This window comes from Bison bison, unplaced genomic scaffold (genome assembly GCF_000754665.1).
Source record: "Bison bison bison isolate TAMUID 2011002044 unplaced genomic scaffold, Bison_UMD1.0 scf7180017864490, whole genome shotgun sequence".
Classification (NCBI taxonomy): domain Eukaryota; kingdom Metazoa; phylum Chordata; class Mammalia; order Artiodactyla; family Bovidae; genus Bison; species Bison bison.
The window spans coordinates 2,976,580-2,990,201 of NW_011495049.1; the positions used below are offsets into that span (position 1 = coordinate 2,976,580).

The 13,622-nt window shown below is 38.2% G+C and overlaps 1 pseudogene; it reads right to left on the bottom strand.

The window, feature by feature from the left end:
- Positions 1-5,632: 5,632 nt before the first annotated feature.
- Positions 5,633-11,639, bottom strand: LOC105005409 (annotated as a pseudogene).
- Between the last annotated feature and the right edge of the window lie 1,983 nt (positions 11,640-13,622).

Sequence of the window (13,622 nt, forward strand, 5' to 3'; positions counted from 1 at the left end):
GTTATCATACTTATCCTTGCATAAAATTTCCTCTTGATATTTCCAGTTTTCTTGAAAAGATCTTTAATCTTTCCCATTCTATTGTTTTCCTCTATTTATTCACATTGTTTAGTTAAGAACGTCTTTTTCTCTCTCTTTGCTCTTCTCTGGAACCCTGCATTCAGTTGAGTGTATCTTTCCTTTTCTCCCTTGCCTTCACTTTTCTTCTTTCCTCAGCTATTTGCAAAGCCTTCTCAAACAACCACGTTGCCTTCTTGCATTTATTTTTCTTAGGGGTGGTTTTGGTCACCACCTCCGGTACAATGTTGTGAACCTCAGTCCATAGTTCTTCAGGCACTCTGTACCAGATCTAATCTAAGGGCATGTAGGAGTTCTAAGGGTATATAGGAGGTAAACCATAAACAATCTACTTTAATTCATTTAATGTGGTTCTTCAGGATACACTTGTCTTTAGTAAAATGAGGAATCCTGGATCCCTATATAATTATCGTCCTATTCATTATTTTCATCTCTTAGTGGAGTGGGAGGACTTCTATTGTGACTTTCAATGTGGTGAATTTGAAACTCTTATGAAAGTCACACTGTAATTTAGTTTAACCACTTCCTTAAGTTCTTAGCACACTTTTTTTTCATGCTATAATATTTCATATTTGCATATGTTAAACCCAAAAGGTTTTTTATTTTTTTCTTGGCCAGCTTTCAGTTCAGTTCAGTTGCTCAGTTGTATCTGACTCTTTATGACCCCATGAACTGAAGCACACCAGGCTTCCCTGTCCATCACCAACCCCCTGAGCCTGCTGAAACTCATGTCTGTAGAGTCGGTGATGCCATCCAACCATCTCTTCCTCTGTCGTCCCCTTCTCCCGCCTTCAATCTTTCCCAGCATCAGGGTCTTTTCCAATGAGTCAGTCTTTGTGTCAGTTTAGTGAAATATAATTCACATACCATACAATTCACCCATTTAAATTGTAAAAATAAATTATTTTTAGTATATTCACAGACTTAACTTTAACCACAACAAAATTTAGAACATTTTTATCACCCTCAAAACTAATCCCTTAGTACCCATTAATTCATGTTCCATTTGCCTCCAGCAGCCCAAGTCCTAGGCCACAGCTACTCTACTATCTGTCTCTATAGATGATACTAGTCTGGACACTTCACATAATGAAATAATACAAGCTATGGTTTTTTGTGACTGGCTTTTTTCATGTAGAATAAAGTTTTAAGATTATTCAATTGTATAACATGTTTCAATACATCATTTCTTTTCATTGCCAAATAATATACCATTATATAGATAGGATTTGGTTCTTTTTAATGCATGCCTTTTCAAATTGATTTAATTATTCTTTGACTGTGTGAATCACAACAAACTATGGAAAATTCTGAAAGAGTTGGGAATATGAGACCACCTTATCTACCTCCTGTGAAATCTGTACGCAGGTCAAGAAGCAACAGAACTGGACATGGAATAACGGACTGGTTCCAAATTGAGAAAAGAGTATGTCAAGGCTGTATATTGTCACCCTGCTTATTTAACTTATATGCACTGTACATTTGCAAAATTCCAGGCTGAATGAAGCACAAGCTGGAATCAAGATTGCTGGGAGAAATGTCAATAACTTCAGATATGCAGATGACACCACCCTTCTGGCAGAAAGTGAAGAGGAACTAAAGAGCCTCTTGATGAAAGTAAAATAGGAGAGTGAAAAAGCTGACTTAAAGCTCATCATTCAAACAACGAAGATCATGGCATCCAGTTCCATCACTTCATGGCAAATAGATGGGGAAACAATGGAAACAGTGACTTTATTTTCTTGGGGTCTAAAATCACTGCAGATGGTGACTGCAGCCATGAAATTAAAAGATGCTTGCTCCTTGGAAGGAAAGCTATGACCAATCTAGACAGCATGTTAAGAATGCATTTGAATCAGTTCTAATGAGGTGGATGATACTGGAGCTTATTATACAGAGCGAAGTAAGTCAGAAAGAAAAACACCAATACAGTATGTTAACACATATATATGGAATTTAAAAAGATGGTAATGATGACCCTATATGCAAGACAGCAAAAGAGACACAGACGTAAAGAACAGACATTTGGACTCTGTGGGAGAAGGTGAGGGTGGGATGATTTGAAAGAATAGCATTGAAACATGTATATTATCATATGTGAAACAAATCTCCAGTCCAGGTTCCATGCATGAGACAGGGTGCTCAGGGCTGGTGCACTGGGATGACTCTGAGAGATGGGATGGGGAGGGAGGTGGAAGTGGGGTTCAGGATGGGGAACACATGTACACACATGGCTGATTCATGTGAATGTGTGGCAAAAACCACCACAATTTGTAAAGTAATTAGCCTCCAATTAATAAAAGGGGGGGGGGGAGACATTCCTTTGGCAACAGAGTTCCGTCTAGTCAAAGCTACAGTTTTTCCAGTAGTCAGTATGTATGTGAGAGTTGGACCATAAAGAAAACTGAGTGCCAAATAATTGGTGCTTTTGAACTGCAGTGTTGAAGAAGAATCTCAAGAGTCCCTTGGACTGCAAGGAGTTCAAACCAACAGAGGAAATCAGTTCTGAATTTTCATTGGAAGGACTGATGCTGAAGCTGAAGCTCCAGTACTTTGGCCACCCATGGGAAGAACTGAGTCATTAGAAAAGACCCTGATGCTTGGAAAGATTGAAGGCAGGAGGAAAAGGAGACAACAGAGAATGAGATGATTGGATGGTATCATCAACTCGATGGACATGAGTATGAGCAAGTTCTGGAAGTTGGTGATATACTGGGAAGCCTGGTGTGCTGCAGTCCATGGGGTTACAGAGAGTCGAACACGACTGAGCAAATTAACTGAACTGATTTTTTAACATCACCAATGTATATTTAAAGATTGGAAACCTTGAAATAATTTGTGCAATCTAGATTGACATCTACTCATCTTACATGCCCCAGCTCAATTGAATAAAATGAGACTGGAAAAAAAAATGCCAGTAATAAGGAACATATAGATACAACATAATGGTATTAGTCCTTTTCTCACTGAAATTATTGTCAGCCATTTTTTTCTATTACTTGCTATCTACTGATATATACTTATTAATATTTTTAACAGAATATACTTCACTGTTAAGTCCCAAAGTTTCATTCTCACAGAAAATAGTTTATTAGTCTGCTTGTCTTTTATAGCTATTCAGACTAATATATCCATAATGCCATATCCTTATAATAAATATACTTATTAAAGATGTATTCTTGAACAATGGTACTTCTGTTGTTGAGAAAAAATCTGTAGAAATCAAGTAGTTAATTTTTATTTCCACTGTCATATATATGTATGATGTGTAGCTATATACCATTTTCTCTTTCTCTCCAAATATATAAATATATGTTTATATATTCTTACATGCATATCTCATAATTTTTGTATAATTTCAATATATGTCAATAGTCTAAACATACAGAAATGACATATATATATATATACACATATATTTACACACACACACACACATATATGTATCAGTGTGTGTGTATGACTATATCTGAAATTATGTCAGAATACATGATTGATTTGGAAAGGTTTTTCAGCATTTATTTCTTCTTTAAATGAATTGCTAGTAACTCACCAAAATACTAAAAATATGGCAAGAGTATCCTGACCCTTTCAGCATCTGTTTTGGGCCAAGACAGAAAGTAGAAGTTAAGAGATATATATGGTAAAATTATAGATTTTACTCTTTGGAATATTTTTTATTCTTAAATTGCAAACAGAATAGAAGAAAGGTGCAAAGGTATAAAAAGTCCAAACTATGAACCATAAGGTATTTCAAAGAAACTCAAAGTAATCGGAATAGATATGTGTAGATAAAATGCATACATACATAGACATAAATCTTAGAGCAGAGAATTTTCCAGAACTGAAGGACAAGAATCTCTGATAAAATATAACTTCAGAAATCAAGTAAAAAATATGCATAAGTACATACATAGAAGCTTTCTAGTAAGAGCTGCTCAACTATAGTCCATGATATATTAACTGAGAATGCAGAGAAAATAAGCTAAAAATATGTATTAAATATATCTAAATACAGAAAAAAATGAAATGACAAAGAAAGTTTTCCAATGCTACTGTAGTAGAGCATGATAATATTTACATCAAGTTTTAGAACAGAAAAATATATAAGCATTCCTTGATAAATTATAAAATTATGGCATCAGGATTATAAACAACAAATTATTCATAGAAGTTAATCCTAGGGTAATACGATTATGGAGTAGTTCAAAGAGGACTTTAACTTCATTTGTAATATTCTCATTCATTAAAAAGCATTAGAAAATTATGAAAGTGTGAAATCTTGGTAGTTGTACATAGGAGTCCATCAATCTCTATCATGTTCTGTGTTTAAAATTTCATTAGGAACAAAATCTTAGAAAACATTTTATAGAGTTTGGAGTGGTCCTTCCAAATCATGGCATCTTCGATCAGTTACTTAATCTTTCTGTGGTCCTGATTCCTTACCTACAAAATAATTATACAAACTATACGTGTGTACAAAGAGCACTTTAAGGGTTATTGTGCTATAATGTATAGTAATAAACTTGTAATAAATATTAGAATCATCCTTCATAAGAATTAAACTATTTGTTATGCATGTGGCACCAGAGAAGCATAAATAACCAATTAGCTTGGAAGAAAAGCTATGACCAACCTAGACAGCATATTAAAAAGCAGAGATATTACTTTGCCAACACAGGTCCATCTAGTCAAAGCTATGGTTTTACCAGTAGTCATGTATGGATGTGAGAGATGGACCATGAGAAAGCTGAGCGTGGAAGAATTGATGCTTTTTAACTGTGGTGTTGGAGAAGACTCTTGACAGTCCCTTGGACTGCAAGGAGATCCAACCAGTCCATCCTAAAGAAAATAGTAATGAATATTCATTGGAAGGACTGATGCTGAAGCTGAAACTCCAATACTTTGGCCACCTGATTCTGGACTCATTGGAAAAGACCCTGATGCTGGGAAAGATTGAAGGCAAGAAGAGAAGGGAATGACAGAGGATGAGATGGTTGGACGGCATCACCGACTGATTGGACACGAGTTTGAGAAAGCTCAGGGAGTTGGTGACAGACAGGGAAGCCTGGCATGCTGCAGTCCGTGGGGTGGCAAAGAGTCAGACAAGACTGAGCAAGTGAACTGACTGAGCAAGTAGGAAGCAAGGCTTTATCTGAAAAATCATATAGAGAGTCAGATGAATGATGCAATTCTTACATTAATATGTATTTAAATTAAAAAAAATTGAGACAATAAGTTATTGCCAAAGTATAAGATGATACTGAGTATATTGTATACTATAAGCTGAATCTTTCTGGCCAAAATTTGTATTTTAAATCCTAATCCTTAATATGAAGGTAATAGGAGTGGAAGCTTTGGGAAGTTATTAGATCAGGAGGACAGAGTCCTCATGAAAAGAATTGTGTGTGTGTCAGTCGTTCGGTAGTGTCCCAACTCTTCGCGACCCCATGGACTGTAGCCTGACAGGCTCCTCTGTCCGTGGAATTCTCCAGGCGAGAATATTGGAGTGGGTTGCCATTTCCTTCTCCAAGGGATCTTCCTGATCCAGGGATCAAAGAGCGGTCTCCTCGTAGATGGCCAGGTCGATGCCCGCGTAAGGGATGATGCCCAGAATGTTGGGCAGGTAGCCATAGTGGAAGGCGCCGGGCCCTTCTGGCTCCAGGATCTGCTGCACACAGTCCAGCAGCCTCTTATAATGGCCCGTCCAGTGAAGGGTCAGCCAAGTCTTCAGCATCTCCATGGGGGTAGATGATGGTTTGGGATGTGGCGCCAGCCAGAGAGCCAGCCACAAAGTGCTCCTGCACCTGAAGTGTCTCCTGTTGCCCCTGAATGGTCCGCTTGATCTGCTCATAGGCCATGAACGACTCAGGTGCAGTCTTGAGCACGTTAATCCTGTCACCATGCCACAGGGAACACACACCCCGCTCTTGGATCGCTCTGGAGGCCCCCCAGGATGTTCAGCCATTTGGTCTTGGAGGCGTGGATCTTCATGAAGACCTTGAGTCAGTCTAGAGGGGCTGTACCTCTCCTGAACATGGCACTCGCCACCGCCCCCACCACCAGCTGCTTCCACCACATGCCAGTCAGCTTCTCCAGCTCTGAAAACTCATTCGGGATGGTCAGGCACTTGCCAATACCCAGGACCGTGAAATGCTTCCAGAAATACAGCACGTCTTCCATGTTCTCCAGCGAATGCAACAAGACGTGGTCACGCCACTCCTGCCAGTCAGTGGTCATGGTACTATCATGCGTCTATGCTGTGCAGGATTTTCTCTGCCTGCTCCAGCTAGATGGAAATGCCCAGGGCTCAGAAACTCTGCTGGATCTCAGAGACGTCGATCTGACCATCCTGATCGCGGGCCAGACTGTGGAACAGAAGTAGAAGGCGCCGTTCCTGTTCCTGCAAGTAGAGGATAAACTCCTCCAGGTCAAGGTCACCATCTGGGTCATTGTCACCCTCAGGGGAGATGCCCTGTTGGGCTCTGCAGTCCGGGTCGCCCCCACCCAGCTAGCCGAGCACAGGGGCAACTCATGGATGTCCAAGCGACCATCCCTGTTACTGTCCAGCCCCTTGAAGAGGTGACGCCAGCCCTGACGCCGCTAGGCCTCGCCCGCCCCCAGCCCCACCCTGCATGGCGCTCGCGCGCAGCGGGGAGGGGAGCCTGCAGCCGCAGCAGCCTCAGCGGTGGCTTGCCAGCTTCCCCCTCCCCTACCCGTCCCTGGGCCCCGCAGGCCTCAGCGCTGCCTGCCCAGGTTCTGGCTCTTATAGGAGGCAGTGACTCCTGCAAGTGCAGGAATGGGATTAATGAATGAGATCAGTTCAGTTCAGTTCAGTCGCTTAGTCATGTCCAACTCTTTGCGACCCCATGGACTGCAGTTTGCTAGGCCTCCCTGTCCATCACCAACTCCCGGAGTCCACCCAAGCCCATGTCCATTGAGTCGGTGATGCCATCCAACCATCTCATCCAATCAGTGACCTTATAATGGAGACCCAGACTTCCCAGGTTGCTCAGTGGTAAAGAATCCACCTGCCAAGTAGGAGACTCTGGTCAATTCCTGGGTCAGGAAGATCACCCAGAGAAGGAAATGGCAACCCACTCCAGTATTCTTGTTTGGGAAATCCCACGGAGAGAAGAGCCTAGTGGTCTCCAGTCCATGGGGTTGCAAGAGTCAAACATGACTTAGCAGTCTAAACAACCACCACCACAAGCCTCTCCTTCCTGGCTCACAGGGCCATTCTCACTATGTTTTTCCATAGTAGAAGGGTCAGTGGCGTCCTCTGGGTCTCTGTTGTTGTTTAGGCTGCTAAGTCATGTCTGACTCTTTTGTGACCCCATGGACTGTAGCCTTCAAAGTTCCTCATTCCATGGGATTCCCCAGGCAAGAATATTGTGGTGGAGTGGGTTGCCATTTTCTTCTCCAGGCATATCCCAGACCTAGGGATCGAATCCACCTCTCATGCATGCATTGGCAGGTGGATTCTCTACCACTAAGTTTGCCGTTTCCTTCTCCAATGCATGAAAGTGAAAGTGAAGTCGCTCAGTCGTGTCCGACTCTTCGAGACCCCATGGACTGCAGCCTACCAGGCTCCTCCGTCCATGGGATTTTCCAGGCAAGAGTACCGGAGTGGGGTGCCATTGCCTCCTCCGAAGGAGAGGGTTACTAGATATTGAATCTCCTGGCTCCTTCATCTTGGATTTCCCAGGCTCCAGAACTGTGAGCGAGATGTTTCTGTTGTTAATAAGCCATCTAGTCTATGGTATTGTTATAATATCCTGAATGGACTAAGGCATTACTATGTGAACAAAATAGATCTCTCTCTTTTCCCTATTAATTTAAAATAAAACAAAAAAAACTTTTATATTCTTCTGTGGACTGAGCCTATGCATTCTTTTTTCTGGTGACATATGAAATATGAAGATAAAAAATATAGGATGCTTATCACATCTATTGTATTTATTTTATATACTGCAGTTTTTTTGTTTTGTTTTGAACAATTGTTCTCACTCCTTGGGTCTAATATTTCATGAGCGTAGCTTAGAACATGAAATTCTGCAGCATTTGTTCATTATGAACAAATGCCTACTTATGAATTCTTGTCTCAGAAGCTAATTTAATTGGTGAATTTCAACTACTATTGCTTATTTCACACTTCAGTAGGTAAAGATGCATTAATAATCGAAGTTTCAAACTGTAATTAACATTAGCTTTAGGCTCCTGACAATGAAATGATTACATTTTAATATATGGGTTGATAAAGTTAATCTAACATATGAATAAACAGCAAAAATAACTTACATTTACTCTTTCTCTGCAAATTGATACATGCATTTGCATGTTATAAGGCATGGAAAATAAGTTAATGTTGAAGAAAAAGTTACAGGCTGTCAATACAATTCTTGAATATAATCAATTCAATGTACAACAATGAATTTGAAATATTTCAACAAAAACCTTATTTTTATTGAAAAAAATTAAAAGATACTTTTCACCTGGCTTGATTTTCTTTCACAGTTTTACAAGTTTATATCTTATTTATTCTGTTCTTAACTGAATTGATTACTTTATAAAGCTTCCTAAATGATGAATTTGTATGCTGACATCTTGTTCTTAATCATAGAATACCATATTGTCTGAATTCATTTGCCTGGTGTTATATTGTGGTGCTAGTGGTAAAGAACACACCTCCATTGTAGTAGATGCAAAGAGACTTGAGTTTGACCCTTGTGTCAGGAAGATCGTTTGGAGGAGGGCACAGCAACCCACTCGAGTAATTTTGCCTGGACAATCCCTTGGACAGAGGAGCCTGGCAGCTCTAGTACATAGGCTCTCAAAGAGTCAGACACGACTAAAGAGATTTAGCATGCACACACGTTACCTCTATGTTGAAAAAATGTATATTCATGATATAGTATCAATCGAATGAGGAAAACACTTTTCTTGAATAATATTTTGTGGAACTTTCCATAATATTTAAAAAATTAATAGTGTTTAGAATGGTATAAAATATAAATAATTGAGGTTGCTAAGTGTGGTACTTTAACATGTCCTAACACTTCACAGCTTCAGGTGCACAAGAACAGAAAAACAGCCTAACTTCTTTTCCAGATAGGATTCATTGCTCAGAATCCTAGAATACATCAGTTCTTTTGACATATTCAAACATGTGCACCTTATAGTTTTTAAAGACTAGGCTGGCCTTTGAAACAAAGTCAAAGAAATAGACTGAATTAGCTAAACAAATAGGTTAAATTCCTACGCTGATCTCAGATGTCAGATTACAGAGCTAAGAAAAGAGGCTTTTTTATTTCCCATACCAAGTTGTACTCATTATGAAAACAAATTCAGAGTTACCTACAGATTTTGAAATCTATATTCTTTGCCCTCTGGTCATGGCTAGAATTCTATAGCAAATTGAGACTTAAAGAAGAAACTCATCAGACACCTAATAGTCATCAGGAACTTGCTGGAGACTTTAGCAAAGGTAGTTTTGTGTCCACGCTCAGTCATGTCTGACTCTTTGTAACTCGATGGACTGTATCCTGCAAGGCTCCTCTGTCATGGAACTTTTTTTATTATTTATTAATTAATAATAATTAATATTATTAATCCTAATAATAAACTTGTAAAATAATATCTTATATTTCAAATAAAAGCACCAAATTTCTGAAAAGTCAAGTGATTTGCCTCCATGACAGAAAAGGAATCTGAAGGCATTTTCCAATTTTAAGTCATGATGTTTGTATGCTTAAAGACATTATACGTGGTATATAAAGATATAGACAGTGCTATATGCCCAGTACTTTTCTAAATGCATTATATGGATCTTTCAAACGAGAACTCCAAAGTCCAGAGAAATTAAACAACTTATGTACTTCTGCAACTGGTAAAGAGATAGATATCTTAAGTATTTGATTCCAGGTTTGTAGTATTCCTGACTACACATTCCTACCTTCTACCATTTGGAACAGGTACATGTATCATTTTTATTTCAATATATGATTATTATTGGGGGTTTTCCTAGTGGCTCAGAAGGTAAAGAAACTGCCTGCAATGCAAGAGAATGGGGTTCAATCTCTGGATTGGGAAGATCCCCTGAAGAAGGAAATAGCTACCCACTCCAGTGTTCTTGACTGGAGAATTCCATGGTCAGAGGAGCCTGGCGGGCCACAGTCCATGGGGTCACAAAGAATCAGACACAACTGAGCGACTAACACACACACACATGATTATTATTATACCTAATGTCATGAGTGAGAGAGTAATAAGAGTTACTCTTCTTCATCCCCAAATGATAGTGCATGTGCACTAAAGCTAAGATTGTTTCCTTCTTTTATTATTTTTTGCATTATTCTAGTTATGTTGACTGCATAATATCAATGTCCCAGTATTATACTCTTTCAGATTTATTTGTTAAGTGTCAGATTGATCTCTTTTGTTAACTTTTAAGATAATCTCACCAGATGGCATTAAGAATATATTAATTAAATTAGGAGTTATAATAAAGATATACAATATTTTTTATCCCCAGGAAGGCTTAACATTTCATTCCCTTTCTTGTATTTGTGTTCAATAATCCCAAATGTCATGAATAATTACATGCAGTTATTTAAAAAAATACTCTGTTGAGATAGAAAATCTACCAGATGCTATTATAATCACTGTTTCTTGCAGTTTAAATTTTAGGCAATTGTTTGGAGACAAGTTAAAACAAAATGGACATTTGTTTTATTGAAACCACTTGTTATGTGCTATATTTGTGTTCAGATATCTAGCATTATGTGCCAACTGTTTTTCTTCAATCTTCATACATGGTAACTAGCAATAATTTTAAACAAAATCAATCTTGGTTGTTAGTCTTAATGACTAACCAGAAACATATGAAATATCTGATGAGACTGTGGCTTGAAAATGCCATGGTCCTGTCATATAAAGATATTCTTTAACAGATGGAATAATATAATAATTTCACAAACAAAACAACCAGAATAACTCATCATGTGACATCCCTACTTTAATCTCTCTTACTTGCGTTTTGAGATTGCCATAATGACTGAGTTGCCAAGTACTAATACTCCAATCTCGCTCCAGAGATTCTTATACTCCATAAGGATAGCAGTTGGCCGAAGAGCAGAAGCATCAGGCCAGGGAGCAGCTCATCACAGAGTGTGTGGCCAAGATGCCACAGATGATTGAGGATCATCAGGCTCACCTGCAGATGGTGTTAAAAAATAAAACCTCACAGGCCTCACTTCCAGAGAATCTGAATTAGTAGGAACCATAATTTTCATCAAGCATCCCCTTTTACTGCTCCCAGTGCCTTTTCTAATGCAGGTAATGCACAACTCCTGCTCTGAGAAATAATACATAGGATCGTGAGGCAAGCAATGCATCAGAATTACACAGGGAATGATTTGAGCATTTGCATGTCCAAGTATATAAATACCTTCATAGAATTCCACAGCAGATTTCTGCACATTATCTCTGAATGAGAAGCACTGATCCACACGATTGAAGTTACTCGTAACTATTATCAGAGACACAAACCCTTCATCCATTGCTTCTCCATCCTCCTCCTCTCTTTCCACTCTTTTTTTTTTTTAAGGATTATCTTGTTTAACAGTGCCTCCATGTTGCTGTTTTTGGTTTTTTTTTTTTTTTTTTTTTTCTTCAGGAGGCTCTGAAGAACACAAAAACATCCTCATGTTTATATAAACAGTGATTGATGACAGGATTTCGAATGCCACTTTTTTTTTTTGATTTGGCACAATACTTGTAGAAGACAAGTGGTCTTTGTCATTAATTCAGAGACTATTCAGCACAGTATTACTATTCTTGATAGTTGATACATAGAATTAATTTTTCAGGCAGCAAAGATTATAACAAAATTATAAATCCAATCTCTAACTCCGACCTTCTCCACCACAATATGAATGGAAAGGGGCACCTGTTCTCATTATGATCTTTAGACTGTCATCGTCAGGGCTAATTCTAATGTTACACTATGGATGATGAGTAGTTGAAATCCAATTTGAATGCATAATACCACATTTAATTTACAGTACCACCTGTCAATAAGAAATAGACTGAGGCATATCTTCTGAGATATCCATAGGGAATATTCAATTATAATTAACCTTCCTATTTTTGTTAAATCTTTGTCCTGAAATGGATTGTTTGTGCCATTTCTTATTCTTATAACAATCTGTCACTAGAAAGAATTTGAATTTTAATCTAATATTCTCTGAGAAATACAATAGAGGATGTTTCTTTTAATCTCCTCAGTACCACTATCACTTGTCTATTTAATTTCTTTTCCATAGGTTAATTATGACTAAGGTTGTGATCTTTGTGCAGATGTAGATTTCTTTGGCAGAGTGTGGAAAATTATTTTCTGCAAACCATATTGAGTACAATATATGGCAAATGGGACATTTCATTTTTCTACTTTAATATTAATAAGAAGAAAAAAATAATTTTAGTTCAAATGATGCAGTTGAGAGCATATGAATGCATGCTTTCCTGTGGATAACTTTATAAAACGAGTTTTAAGCAATAATTAACTGCTATATATAACCTCAAAACCATTAAAATAATACATATATATATATATATATGTAAAACCTCTAAACAATATAAAATTAAGAAAATAGGTTTTACATAAAATTAGGCACTAGATTTAGGAGTGTATCTTTTATTGAGTCAGCTTATTGACAAATGGCATCACGGACTTGATGGACATGAGTTTGAGCAATCTCCAGGAGTTGGTGATGGAAAGGGAAGCATGGCATGCTGCAGTCCATAGGGTCACAAAGAGTTGGACACAACTGAACAACTGAGCAACTGAGAGATTGACAATTGAAATTTTTCCTTATTTTTTTCTTTCTATTTTTCATCATAATTGGCAAACTTAAAGAGACTATAGCACTCTCTTAGCCTGAATGTTTTAGAGATACCCACAAGTCTATCTTGGCTTTTTACTCACGAGGGAACAAGAGTTAAAAGAGCAGAAGCCTTGCTTACATCTCAAGAGGCCTTCTCTTCATAAGCACAATGTAGGAGGTGGGTGTCAACCAACTCTTTGGCAGGCAGTAGGTTGGATTTTTCAAGCAGTCAGGTTTTACAGACACAAGCATATCTATATCCTTTCTCTGGAACTGTATGCACTTGAGCAAGCTAAGAGGTATTTCTGAGGCTTAGTTGTACTGGTTTCTTAAAAGTAAAATAGGGCTAATAATACTGAGTTTAAGCAAACTCTGGAAGATGGTCAAGGACTAGGACGCCCGGCATCCTGCAGTCCATGGGGTCACAAAGAGTGAGACATGACTGAGTGACTGAATAACAACAATAATAATACTAAGCACAGAGAACAGTGTAAGGTTTAAATGTGATTATGGATCTGGTACCAAGGAAGCACTTAAAACAGACAGCTAATATTTTGCTTCTGTCTTACAAATATTTTAATTCTAAATTTGTAAAATGATTGGAGTAGATCTTTTAAGTGATTTCTTTGGAAGGAATGATGCTAAAGCTGAAACTCC